Raw genomic sequence first — 15,129 nt, forward strand, 5'->3', positions numbered from 1 at the left:
CCCCCCCAAGCAGTTTCTGCCTGTTCTTTCCCTCCCTCCTTAAACAGTAACTTACCTTTTAGGAAAACACAACTGCCTCCCCCTGTGATAGTGTCCTTATCGCCTCCACGCACAGCAAGAACAAGAATTTCTACTTCTTGAGAAAACACCCATAAACTCAAGGAGAGAAAAAGTCAACTGTGACGAGGATTATGCACGTCTGTAACTCCTTTTTCTCCTAACCTAGAAAGATTCCCATTTTATGTCTGAACTGCAGAACTAGAGTTTACCATTGCAAAAACAGTAATCTTGCTACGCCACTTGTATCACCTGCTACAAGGTGAAGATACTGCTCTTCATTATGACAGAGGTTTGTTTTTCTGGATTGCTAAAATGCCATTTAAAGCTAAGAAGTAATCCCTTTCCCTCACACCTAAAGATAGCCAAGAAAAATCTTAGCTGTTTTAAAATTGGGAAGAATAAAAGAAAAAGGAATGTAGAACTTTTTCTGTAGGACAAAAAGTATAAGCATGAGATTTGCCTAGATTTTCTTCCTTCCTCAGCAGCTCTCAAATACAGCCAATGTTGAAATGAAAACAATAAAAACAACCAACTGTGAGGACTTTCTTTCTGAGGAAGGAAAGAGATTTATGCCCATCCATTACTGATTCAGTTTCCCGCCAGAAAGCATTTTGCAATTCCACTTGTAAGACAGACACTGACCACGGACCAAAGTCATATGGGATATGAAAATACAAACCTTTCTGGGTATTGGCTGTCTTTTAGGAATATCTCTCTCATCTAAGACCTTGCAGTGTCATTTTGACTTCCCTGGGCTTTGACTCAAATGCTCAGATGCTAAATTGTCCTGAACAGAAATGCAGAAACACAGTTGATGGGACCTTGGAATATGCATTCAGGAGCAACACTGTATGGGGCAGGAAAATCTAATGCAACTACTTTGTGCATTTTAAGATTTTAAGTGAAGAAACACAGTTTCTCGTTTGTCATCTGTAGTGACTTGACTTTAACTAAGCTTTGTGTCATGACTAAAAGATAACAAGTGTGAGAACTGTGTAAATCTTCCCAGCAGATGATCTATTTGACAGCACAACTTTGTCAAATACACTTTCTAACTGAAAGAGAAAGCTGATGATCTTTGCTCTCTGGAAGTGTCAGGTACTTAATATTATCCGTCTTCTTTTCTTCATTCAGATATTATAAATCTATTTTTTCCCTTTGAGAAGATGAGAAATACAGAAATTAAAGTGGTTGGGGTTTTGTGTGTGGGGTTTTGTTGTTTTTTTTTTTTAAAGAGTCACAGAAGAGTTTCCCTTCAAGCAAAAAATACAAAGAATGCAAATAAACATTGTCAAGCAATAAAAGACTCAGTATTACAAAAGAAGAGCACTGTGGGAGTTACTGGGGCATGACCAATATAAAAAATACCACCACTGACTACTTTTCCTGTTATTGAAAGTAGCACCTATAAGTTACTAGAGTCCCTAATGTTTCTGTGTAAAATCTGGTCTCTGGTCCAGTCAATGCCAGTTTTTCTGTCCATTGCAATGGATGCAAAAGTTTATGGTCCTGTTTTCCATGTGTAGTACATGTAAATGAAAGTGTAAATAAAGTAGCAAATCACTTTGCACTTGTTTAAGTAGTTGTACCTAAAACTGAATCTAAATGATGATAAGGCCACAAATGAGTACAAACATTAACAACAGATGTTACGGCTGCTCCTCTTTTCAGTCTGCTTATTGAAAACCCACTACATCTCAAGTCAACAAAGTTCATTTAAAACTTAAAAGTATAGCTATTTCTTTTACAATGTCTATGAATAGTTCATCCCTGAACTTCTGGTCAGAAAAACACACCCTATATCCTGTACTATGTGCTCTACACTTTGCCATGCCAAGCTGTACATGGCGCATGGCCTGTGGCCACTGTTTTACAGACTCACAAGCTATGATTTGAACAGGCAGATGCACAGCCTCCCACTTCTCACGTTAGGTCCTAAGTCTCCTAAGTATTCAAACAAAGAACTGTGCATAGATACACAGTGCCTGCCAGGTGCCCAATGGGGAGCCAAAGGTGGGAATAGCATTTTGCAAGCTTCATTCCCCAGGGATGGAAAAGGTGCTGGGGTTTCCCAGCCATGTCAGTCTGGGATGCAGTGGCAGTCTGGCCACCCTGAAACCTTCAGGGAGAGTTACTGTTCAGCATAACACATGCACTAGTTACCATCCTCACGTCTTTGTGTGTGAAATGCAAATCTGTTCTTAAAAGATAATGTTGGCAGTACTTGCCTTAAATAATCTGGTTCTGTATACTATAAATATGTATCTATACCTTTAACAGAAACAGGCAACAGCGAGTACTTAAAGAAGTGCTTACAAAATGTGTTTCCTAAATTTTGTACATTGTTACATATTGGTTACTGTAATTCCCTGTGAATCTGTATCTGCAGTTGTGACCTGTATGAGCAGAATAACTGGCGAAGGCTAATGCCCTGTTTCAGCTGGAACATCAAAGGAAGGCTAAGTGGTGTCACGTGCAAGCCCCAGTATCGTTCAGTAACCCACTGCTTGCTGCGGGAGTACGATGGCTCTCCAGAGACAGTTAGCCTCAAAGAAGTGGCTGCTTAAATCCCACAGTTGGTAGCTCAGGTCAAATGAGCATGTCTCCTGGTATCAGGCTAGATGGGAGGAGAGGATTTCAGAGGAAGTTGGCAGGATCAGGGAAACTGTAATACAGAGTTGCTCTGCACTGGGAGATAAAAAGGGTCATGTGAGCAAGTTCCTATAGACGGATTTGAATCAAAGTTATTTTAGTTACTTGGAAACGAGTGCCATAGTTGCAAAACATGAGCTTAAACTTTCAAGTAAGAAGGAAGGCTTTTCTCATCAGCCATATCTGGAGGAATTAGCTTGATTCTCCTGCCTTTTTGGGCCCTTGAATCACTATGATAATTTGCCTTCTGTAATAAACACCCAACGAAGGTCACTGCCTGCCAGTCCCTGGGGGAACAGGCAAACCTTGGCGGGTGCCGCAGGAACATCCCAGCAAGGGGAGACTTGAAGACTGGGTCAGTTGGCAGTCCTAGGTAACTTCATCTCCAAAAACTACTGTCAGTGTTTGTACTCATCAAAGTCTTCAGCTCTGGTCTCTAGTTGCTGTGCTGCCTTCCTCCAACTTCAGCTTCCTGCAGCTCTGTGGAGCACATTCCCCCATGCCTATCTACTTCCTCTTGTTAACCTTGTCATGGAAAAATCTCTCTCAAAACCTCTCTTTCTCTTCCTTGCTGCTATCTGAAGTACACCAATCTTTCCTCCAACACAAATACAATCTGAGACAACAAACAGAGGGAGAGTTATTACTGCTGACCGCATATTTTAATCTTTTATAGCAATTTCCTTTGTAATCCTGATTGAGCTTTTCAGTATTCGGGACATGCAGGCTCTCCCCAATGGGTCTCTTGTAAAAGGGACTGTAAATCCTTGAGCTTTGTATTTCCCTCCTCACAATCTAAAGCAATAGCAATGCTTACTAGCATCTAGTTATTTGCATGATAGCCTGTTTGATCAAATCAGGACTTAAAACCTAACATCAAAGAAGCATCTCTTATATCATGGAGGTTTTATTCTTTTGCAAGGTTGTGTACATTGTTAGAAAGCAGTTCCTCAGCCATCAGCCCACAATACCAGACTGGTTTTAGCATAATCTCAGGATATTTTCTCAAACTCATTGGCAGCAGCACTGCTAGAGTTAAGCGTTTGGGTTTTCTGTTTTAGCTTTAACATCTTTTTGCTGATTTCTGAGTATCTTGTTTTACAATAGCATCCTTCAGGCAACAGAGTCCAGAGCAAAATTTAATCTTCAGAGACCATAACAAAAGAAATCAGCCTTAGTTACCAAAAGATCATTAAGTAGTAGCAGCTGTTTTTAAGACATTGAAGTTTTTCAATGAAGCCAGAAAAACTGAAGGATAGACTAAGACTTTGTGCTGCCTGGTTGTATTGCGGTCTATGAGGAAGTGGGACAGGAGGAAGAAGAGCAACTAAATATTTAACATCAGAGTAGCCAGCGTCCTGATCATACAAGTCATCTGTCGTAAACTTCTGACAGCTCTGAAGGCATCCCTGCCTCCACACCTCTGGGAACAAGGGCTGGGGCAGGGAGCTCAGGCCAGGGGGAGGTCGGGAGCTGCTGGGATACCCATTGGTTTCCAGGATGGGACTAGGGCCCTGCAGGGTGATACAGACACATATTCTGTATCACTTGCATGCCCCGGGCCCACATGCCAGGCTGGCCCCTCCGCTTGAAGAGAGGAGCATGGTTTTGTTGGGACCAGCCAGTGAAAGGACCTTAATGGTACCAAAGGGAGAAGGTAGGAAACAGGATGGGCTGGGAAGCATCAGCACCCTGAACATAGACTCTGAAGGACATGGCATGCTGCAGAGTTGATGTACAGCAGTATGGGAACACATATCCAGTCTCTAGTGCTCACCTGATTTGCTTTAGTCCTCCACATGCTTTTTTAAAGGTTAACTGCAGGTACTCCAGAATATTTTTTTCTGCCCATCTCATTTTTAGTTCTAATTTTAGGTGCAACTTACTTTTCAGGATGTTTGCTTAATCACCAATACCTAATATAAACTTTTAAGATCATTTTGGTTTGGGGAGCTGAGGCATGCTTCTGATTTATTACACATCAATTACATGCAAGCTTTTGTGAGCTAGATGAGGCTGTTAGGAAGGGTTGCTTTCGCTGTGGAGTATAATGAGCAGATAAACTTTGCCATTCATCATTGTCGCCCACCTTTCCCACAGTAAAATTATTAGCTCATTTTCTCATAATCAACCTGGCTGACCCTCAAATTGTTAACAAACCAAAAATAAAGTGTCCTTATATGCATTCCACAGTGGCATGCATGTTAGCTTAAATGACTGCATTAGACATTTAGTATCCTGACAGCTGTCTCCTCTCTTCTCCCTACCTGCCCTCCCTCCTTTGTTTTTTAAAGGAAAAGCAGTCGTACATTGGTTCATTGCCCCCAAAGGCTGTATAGAAGTAATACCACCAAGTGCAGACCGTGTTGCGTTTTCTTCTGAGCAAAACCGGTTGCACATGTCAGAGCTTAATACCTGTCATCCTTGATTTGCCCCCAAACTTATTCTCTCCCTGATGTGTTTTGGGGGAGGGGCGGTGGAAGAGGGAGGGAGCAAAAGTTTGTGTTGGCAAGAAAAGCAGTGACTGTGCTGCGCAATCACACTTCAGGTACAAGGATGCACATAAGCTTACGGGAACTCAACCAGCACAATGCAAGGCGTTCATCCCTTCACCTGCATTCCTGAGCTCAAGACCACCACAGCTATTAGACTTCTGGCTAAAGGACTAGCCTGGCAAACACTTCACATAACCTTGCCAGCTAGGAGCAGTTCTGCAGGACTTGCAGGATCAGGTCCTCATTGCTGGAGGTGTGGATTTAAATAACAAAAAGTCACCTGACCCTTTTCAAGGAGAGCTCACCTGCCACCCTTCCAAGGAAGAGTGAAGAGAGGCATTTAAAATGCTTCCATTAATTTTCACCATCTGTAGTAAAGTTATTTACTTAAGCTGAAAAAAGCCTCAGCTATGATTTATGAGTTTCATTCAAAGTAGTCCCATATCTTAAGATTTGTCTATAGTTCCCAGCTTGTTAAGTCCAGTTGAGTGTGTACTTTACAATGGCGAGCTTTTCATCCACACTGCTTCTTTGTGCACTAAGAGCATGACTGTGTTATGGACAAACAGTAATCAATTAGTGAAATGGTATCTCGTGACTGAGAATATGAAGTGGGCTTTGCGGGAACTGACAACAGCTCTTTTAACTCACCCATTTCTGTATGTCTCTTAAATATCCCAAAATATCAAAGGTCTTTCATTAGAGCTGCAAACTCTCACAAATCCACGCGGGCCACTGGATACCTCGGAATACTATGAACTGATGTGAGCCGGCAGCAAATGGCGAGTTGCCAGAACGAAGAACAACCGACTGTTTTCAAAGCTTTGAAAATATTTGAAAAGGAAGGACAGAGAGAGGAGTGTTGCAGTTCCTTTCAGGACTGCTCAAATACCGCTCTTCCAAGTGTCAGCTGCGGGAGTCTGAAAGTCTTAGCGAGAGTTAAAACACAATCTGCCAGTTTTTTCCCCCTCTTTTAGCTTGGCGGCAGTGAATTTTCTGTCTCTTCATGTTGCATCTCGCCATAAAGAGGAAAATTTAAACAGGAGAAAGAATGTGCTTTGAATTATTGGAAATGAAAGGAAAGCAGGAATGCCAGCTCGTTCTGGAATCCCAACCCTTTCTCAGCACAGCAATCCCAAGTTTTTATCCAGTCTTGTAATTTGGTTAAAGGGAGAAACATTCACGTTCAAGCTGTGTTTTAAAACGAACATCCTGTTCACAAAATCTAGACTTTTTACTGGTTTCCAGTTTCCCTGAAACACCAGAGGGAGATTCCACAGAAAGGCAAATGCCTGTCTCCCTGTAATAAGCTTTTTTCTCTAGCAGCTCTCTAACTAAATGTTTCTTGCCACAAAATACATAAAATTCCCCATATACTGCCCATTTATGCTTAAATGTTAAGTTTTAAATGGCTATAGATAAAAACCGTGTTCTGTGTAAGCGAGGATGTAACAAGAAGGAACTCAGAAATGGCCTCAGTTGTGTGGAAGCACAAACTGCAGCCCATCCATTGATCCTCAGAACAGGATTAATAGTGGCCTTCTGAAGAAAAAGCTAAAAATCTTCTTGCCAAGTAATAAAAAACTAAAATTAGAAAGGGGGGAAAATGTCTGTAGCCAAGATGGTAACTACAGAATATCTTAAGAAGCTTAAGAACCTTAAGAAGCTAAGCTGTAACTCCCTGATAAACGCTGGCATGATGTGAAGTGGGTGTCTCTTGATTTACAATTTGTTTGGGCCCTGGGCCATTTTATCTATGATTAGTCAATGACCAAGTTCTTTCCAAGCTCGTACGTTGAGTATTCAGAATGAAAATGTAGTCCCACATCTTCAACTCCAACCTAAAACTGAAGGGGATGGCAACAGTACCTATGCCAAGCTCTCTTGTGTGCTCAGAACTGTGGCAAGGCAGTGCCAGCTCCCACTTTTTGTTTGTCTCCCAGAGTTGTGCTTTTATCAAGGTTAGATCTCGACTGCTCTTAGGTCGTCAGCTGGCTCTGGTCATCAAAAACACCTTGTCTTTCATCTCTTGTACATCTGGAGAGTCAGTTGTAACTATTTTCTCAGACGTAGATTTCAGTACGATAATCCATGCCATTGTTGCATGTAGATTGCAATAACCCACATGAAAACTGCTCCTGAAGACCACACACGAATGCAGAAAGAAGCTGAATGGCAACCGTAGCTCTAGGGAGCATCTTCTAATAGACCTCTAAAAATGCATTAGATTCTTATCTTCTGTGGTGCCTCAGCAACAGTGGAAGTCAGAAGAGATGTGCCAGTAGCTCACAGACTTAAACATACTGAAGTCAGGTTTTAAGGAAAAAACCTCCTCTATAAAGCTCTGCTAGAAGTAATGAGCCTGTTCTGTTGATTTCAATGCAATTTATTCAGTCCCTCTCACGCTGAGGGAATAAAACTGATTTTAGTTACTGGGGAGAAAGCCAAGTTAATTCATACAGGTATTTGAAATATTATCTAGGCAGATATTATAGCTGCTTGTATATCAAACATCTGAACTCATGGAAAATCCAGCAGAACGTGGTATGTGCATACGGTCTCCAAAGAACAGACTGTTGCATTTGCTTTGTGACCTCCGTGCATCTGGTCAGGGAACAAATGGTATGGATATAGATCCACCCGGGGAGGAGATCAGATGTCATGAACTGGGTTGTTTATTCTGTCTAAGAGGGAAGCATTAATAACAGTCTTCAGTTACACGGAGAGAAAGAAGCCATAGCACAGAAGAAAAAAACTGCTCTGCGAGTCTGTGGTAGATGGGAAGAGACAATCTAGGGTTATGTTTTAAATGGTAGAAGCTTTCTAATAAGTAAGGTTAATGAAGCACTGCATGTAACTGTGAGTTATTATGCAACCCTCATCATTAGAGACCTTTGAAAACAGGTTGGAGTGGACTGGCACAGGTCTGGCTGGTGCTGCCCTGGAGCAGAGGAACAGGGCACTCACCTCCTCAGGCCCCTGACAAACCCATTTTTCCCAGGTGTTTATGAGCTATTGGTTTGGTTTGTAAGTCGTGGAAGGCACAAACTGGAAGGAAGAAAAAAAAAATCACAAGTGGGCATGAAAAACACATTTTTAAATCAAATCACGCAACAATTAAAACAGCACAAGATCTTTCCAAAGCAAGTACCCTTGTTTTGGCTCAACTCCTCCAACTTCACCATCTGGAAGTAAATCCCCAGAAGGATGTAGGAAACCACGCAAAAGCTGCAGTGGCACGCAGCATTTTGCGTACAGACACACGGCTATCTCATGGCTCACCACCCCTGGCAGGGATCCCCAGCACCTGCCCCCCGGTACGCCGGCGTGCACAGCGCACGCTGTGTAGCGTGGGAGCTGTCTCTCTGCTGCCTCTCATTTCTCATCGGCCAAGAATAGTAGCTGAAAATTGAGTTCACTACAGCATCCCAGCCTAGGTGTGGCAGAGGCATGAGAAAAACGGAGGAGGAATGTGTATAGGGGTGTAAAGGCTACCATAGTGAGGCCAGTGAAGGGGCTGAAGGCTGTGCTTTATCATCTGGGCATGTGGGAGCAACAGTCAGAGTAATCCTTGGAGTCATCAACCCTTGTCTCTGCATTCTCCCCACTCTCCTCTCAGTATAACCTCACCTTCAACTTTTGGAGAAATGTAAAAAAAACACTTCATCCAAAATTCTGTGTTCATCAGAACTGGACGGCCAACAGGATTTCCTATTTGGAGTTCAAAGGATAATGGAAAACAGAGCTGCGTAAATAGGCTTTCTGAGGACGCTGCAGCCCACAATATTTTACTCTCTTCTATCAGTTCTTCCATCCACGTGCCAAACAGGACCATTTTTGTTCCTATTTTCTAAAGTTACTGTCCCAACATGATAAAACCCTGAAATCTGTAGCTTGCCAGTGGTTCTTCCTTTGGGTCCTCCGTTTCTTCTTTATAGTATGGGGTGAAGAGAGCCAAGAGAATCTCTTCCACTGCTTCTAGTTCTCAAGGAGGATGTACTACTTAATAGCAAATTACTTAACTCTGCCGACAGCTGTGATGAAATCATCATGGATAACCGACCTTCGACTGGTGTCAGGAAGTCATCAACCCAAGAAATCCGTGCTATATCCAGGTCTGAAGCCAGATGGACAAAGATCATAGAAACTGGAAGATAATGATGACACTGACCTCTTGGTAACCTTCCCCTAAACAGCAGGTTGATAACATCAAGTGTGTCTTGAACAGTTCAGCCACCAACGCTTGCTTATTCTGGCGTGTTCACACAGAGGCACACTGCAGTAGAGAGCTCGGTCAGAATAGCATGAGCAGCTAGCTATTGCTCTCAGATAGCTGATTTTAATGAGCGGCCAGTATCGTCATTACCATTTGACGCATGGGGTAGCTGAAGTACTGAGAGGAAAATCATCCCTCAAATTACACCATTTCTCCAGAAATCAAAAGCAGGTCTAAGCACCAGTTATGCACCTGATAACACCACCCACCCTACCTTGCCAGCCTTTGCTCAATGCACCTAACCTAGCATGGTAACTAGCTGAGATGAAGAAAAAAAGAGAGTTGGTTCTGTTTTCCTACCCCAACATGTTTCGCGATGTTGAATCCACAGGCATTGGTGGATTACCTGAATGATACCCTGTGTGGGTCACAATTTGAGACAATTTTGCCTGTCCAAACTTCACAGGCACACAAAAGAAGTTTCTCATTATAACCAGGCATAGAAGCATCTCACTCGGTGCACACTTATTTGAGCATCCCCAGCGTTAAACACTGTTAACTCCCATCCCCACAGCCTTCCTATTACAATTGTCAACTGCAATGACTCTCAAAAACAGCAAAGGCAAAAGGGTGTTTTAGTTCAGCTTCCCTGTATTTGTGAGAGATGTATAATAGCCAAAGTGGTGCTTGAGAAATTGAGCAATACTCGTCTTAAAGTATGTCAACATACCAACACCGAAGGTAATGTCAAACAGGCTAACTTGGGAAGTAATATAGCTCTGTGCAGTGGCCTGTCAGTATAAACCACCTGGATATACCATACTCCAAATCTAAACCACAGAAACGAGCTTACAACCGGCAAGAACAAGCATAGGTGCCAACCTCATCTTGAATGTTCTGGTTGTTACAGGGCGAAGGTCCTTTTGTCTCTTAAATCCAACCTGGTTTGAAAGTTCGACCTTTTGGGAAAGATTTCTAATCTAGTCATACGATTGTGGCATTATGAGTGACTTGAAAAGTTGTGTTCTTCTGTTAGAAGTGCTACGTGCTACAATTAGGTGCAAAGTTTGTATAGGACATAAATCACAAAAAAATAGGAACTGGAGAGCTGTGTGATATGACACTATTTACTTGCATTTTATATTCCTGAATTAATTTCCTTCACGTAATTGTTTTTTTCCACCCGTATTGTAGAGGCATTTAATTTTCGCTCCCCTTGATTTTATGCAATTGTTAAAATAGTGCAATTTTTCATGTCTGGGTAGATACTATGCAGTATCCAGTCTTGTTGATGGTTATATAATGTAGCAAGGGGAAATCACTGTGCAGACCAGTTTAGCTTTACTCTCTTGCCCTCTGTATTAAGGTCAAAAATCAAACTGATTCAAGTGCTTTTGCAATTAGATCACTGCATCACTGAAATGCAAGAACTGGTGTCAATAAATTGAGGGGGGTTTAGCACTAGTTGATTTAAAAATGCATGAATTATGAGGCTTCTGGCTTGGATAAGGTTTAATGAATTATTAATCCTCATATTTCACAAATCCCATGCTCTTCATTCCCTTATGTCTGCTTATATCTATATTCGCTAGTCACCACTTTCCCTGTAAATTAAGGATAAATTAGCTATAAATTAGGTAACAAAATTTAGCCATCCCACATTTTCTTTTGTTTGACACAGATTATTCGTAGATCTAAATGCCAAAGACAATTATATTCATGTAATATGACCTCCTGCAGAACACAGTCACAGAGTCTCATCCAGTAGTTTCTAGATTAACCCCTTAACTACTATTTAAAGCTACAATGAGAAAGCAATACCTATATTTTTGAAAGAAATATAGCCTTAACTTAAAAATTTCAAGGGACAGAGAAGGCACGGCATCCTTACGCGAGTTTTTTCCAAAGCATTGCTAATGCACTGAATAAATATACTATCCAAATGAAGAGACAGCTGAATGCTGTGCAAAAGGACCCCATTGTAAGCCATAGAGCCCAGCTAACAACAGAGTGTCCTTGTCCTTCTGGGGCCTCCTTTACATCTGCCTTGAAGTTTCACTGTGTTTTCCTCAGCTACCACAGTTGCAGCAGGGCAGCAGTGATGCTGGTAGATAGCAGAGCAAATCCTTAGGGCTTGTTGTGGGGTTCAGAGCCTCAGTTCACGTTGGGCATGAATGCAATCTCTCTTTCAAATCTTCTTTGGACAACAGGGTTAAAATTCTCTCTCATGGGTGCCTTGGCTTCAGAAAAACATGTTAAACCCATATTTAAACCACAGGCCCACACAGGGTTTGATTTCTGATGGTATTGTATTTATTACAAACTACCAGCAACCCTGGCTTGGGAAGAAGCTGTTCCATGAATGGCAAACCACCCAGAGTCTGGGCAGGCGTAGTCCTGGTCTTGCCTCTCCCATTAGTTTCCATGTGGAAGCTTGTTTGGTTTCTCAGGGTATAAACACAGTGCACCTTAAGTGCAAAACATATAGGAAATCCTTAAACTATACCACAGTTTTCATGTGTGCAACATTTTATCCCAGCAACAATGGAAATGTCTCACTAATAAGGAGCTTTGATGTGTTACATCGCCCATTAGCCATCTGAGTTAACTGCACATCTTTTCTCCTCTAGTGGCATTTGCAGCTTGCTTACAGGTGTTAACCCAAGGCACAGCTGAAACAACTGCTACTTAGGCCACAGTAAAATGACATCCCATGATAACCACACAGCTATGAATCAGTGTTGAGCATCATTATAACTGCTTACACGTCTTGTTCCAAAGTTAAAAAAGAGAAACCTTTGACACAGAGTTAATCAGAAACAATTTCGCATGTATGCAGGTCCAGAACATTTAAGGTTTTAGTGCAGAAATTGAGCTTTCTGATAATGCCATGTATGAGTGTCCTTACTTAGGAATAAGTCTACTCATGCCTTTTCTCAAATTTTCATTCATTCTTGAAATAGGAAAAAAGAAAAAACCCTTCACTTCAGGAGCTTTTTCACTTGTTGGAAGTTCAGGATTTAGACCACTTTGCCAGCAGCATAAGCTTCAGAGGAGAGAAGTAACTGCACAACAGCACATAATAATACACAGCAAATTAAGCCAGAAGTGAAGCCAACTACTGTACCCAGGTGATAGGAGCAGGAGAGTGTAAGCAGAAAGTACAACTTAACCAAACTGGAGTTTAGCAAGACATATAGGTAAATTCACCTGTCTAGAAAGTACTACAGGGGTTTCTTGTTTGGGAGCAATTTAGACCTCTGTGTCATCTGGCGGTGGCAGAAGGGTGCCAGCAGGATGGAGGCTGTGTGAGCCATCAACAAGTTCCCGAGTATCTGACTTCTGCTTTCTTGAGTCTCATGCTTATAATCGCTTGAGCACAAGTCAGCTGAGGTCATGATCTGAGGAGGTATATTTCTGGCGGGGAGAAAAACCTCTGAGGAGATATATTTCTATCCCAGCTAACCCCAGAAGGGGAAACAACCCATCTGACATCCCACCTTTTGGTCCTTTTAGGGCCAGGAGTACTCTAACACAGCATCCTCCCACCTACTTTTTGTACTGGGAATCTTGCCCAGCTTTGCAGAAGACTGTACTCCCCTGCAGTGGGTGTATTTGTCCATTCATTCATCTGAGCTGCTCTGCATTCACAAACTCCCCAGCTACGGGTGCCATATAAAATAAGGTATGACCCTCCAGAACTGGCTAAAAGTAAAGAAAGATTTTCCATGAAAGAAAATGACATAATTAAAGAGTACTTTTGTTGCTGCGGAAATGTTTGTCGCACTCATAACAACACCTTCCACAGTCTTTTGGTATTCCCGTATTGATAGAGGTGGCAAGAATATGCCAAACTTGCCCATAAAACAAACAAACAAACAAATCTCAAAAACTCTTTCAGTACCTGATTTCCAATTTGTGCCCCATATGTGGCAAGAAATAAATGTACATACATTGATTGCATCTGAAAAAGTCAAACGGTGGTGGACTGAATTATAACTTGAATGCATATTGGTGGGATGAGATGCTGATCCATTTGCACAGTAATGTGCTATATTTAAGTCACGCATCATGGCATCTTCAAAGAGGCCAGTCATAATTATGATAGATTAGACTGCAGAGTCAGTCCTAGATGCAGTAATTGTTTCACAGATGCTGCTGATGTGACTTGAATTTCTAATGAATTATAGCTGAAGAAAAATATGTAGAGCTTCTAAACAGTCTGGATAAAATACAGTTATGGGAAAGAGAAAAAAGGCTAACTGCTACACTTAGGGAAAGGTAGATTTACTTTGAGAGGCAGACAGTTCATCCACAACAATTGTAAAGAAGAGCGCAGAGACTTTGTAAGGTGCAACCAGCTCTGCTTAGTAGTAGCATCAAGGATATGTTCATGGTGTCCCAGTTAAAACCAGTAATAAAGGTATCCCTGCCATTTGTCTTTCGCCAGTTTTAAATTACAAATAATTGCTGTGATTTGTAGCTGCTTGAGCAAGATTTGTTCTCAGGTGTGACTTGAGGATTGTGAATAACTGAGTGTAGACAGAGAGAGAAAGAAGTATAACACAAAGTCACTACAATCCTAGATGCATTTCAAAGAATGCAAATCTGGCACTTTTAATCGATGAATTAACTTTGTATTTTAAAGAGCCAGATTATTTCCATGTCCTTTGCAATGTCTAACACCAGTGGCTTTTACACTGGAGGTGATCAGAATTTGGGGGAACTGGTTGACTCATACCATGAGGTCTTTGACAATACCATGAATAATAACCTATGTCACACAGTGAAGATAAACTTGCAGTTTTTGAGGACGGCATGAACCCATGACTCTTTTCTGAAGCACGGATGTGCTCCTTTGAGGGGTTTGCAAGCTAAGTTTAGAGAAGTCAGGCAGCCCGCACTTCTAAACAAAAAGGTGTTTTTACCTATCAGTAGGGAGTTGAGAAGAAAGATTGTCTGGGAACTCTCAGAAGGAATTTAGTTGCAACCCACATGGTACACCAGAACACAAGCAGCAAGGCAGACTTTGATGGCCAGAGGAAGTTTCTCACAGCTCAATCACACAGACTAAAACTTTCTTTAAAGAAATAAATATTTTAGAAGCAGCTTGACAGCACAGTATTAATTACTACGGTGCCTTTTATTTCATTTCATACTTGCGAAATACAGCAGCCCACACACTCATGTCTGAGTTGTGGTTCAGCTGCGATTTCTAGGTATGAAAGGTGTGAAGGCAAAGAATGGCTTCCAAATTAGGCTGACTTTTTGAGACACTCTTGGAGCATCATTCCACCACCTGGCCTAGAATGACACACCAGAGGAATTCTTTTCATGCCGCTTTCTGTTAAGTGTGGAATATCGTCTCCCTGGGAAAGCTGCAAAGGCTCATGTCTTGAGGTACTTTAAAGCTAGGTTGGGAAATATACTGAAATATATGTAGAAGGAAAGAAGCCTACCTTACCTTGCCAAGAAAATAGGGAAGATGGACAAATGTTCTTTTCCATCTCCCTATTCTTAGCTTTGCCTTCAAAACCTCTTTTTTTAAGTACTGTTACTTGCAGAGAGAACTTCTCTACTTCTGTCATACAAAACATAAATTGAGTACAGAAAGAAAAGAAAAAACTTAAGGAGGTCAAAAGTAAATCTAAAACCAAGTTTGGGATAAGGAAGGAGTGGATACAAGTCATCATATAAGTGCTTGCC

The sequence above is a fragment of the Haliaeetus leucocephalus genome, unplaced genomic scaffold, assembly GCF_000737465.1.
Source record: "Haliaeetus leucocephalus isolate CR32 unplaced genomic scaffold, Haliaeetus_leucocephalus-4.0 Scaffold140, whole genome shotgun sequence".
Taxonomy (NCBI): domain Eukaryota; kingdom Metazoa; phylum Chordata; class Aves; order Accipitriformes; family Accipitridae; genus Haliaeetus; species Haliaeetus leucocephalus.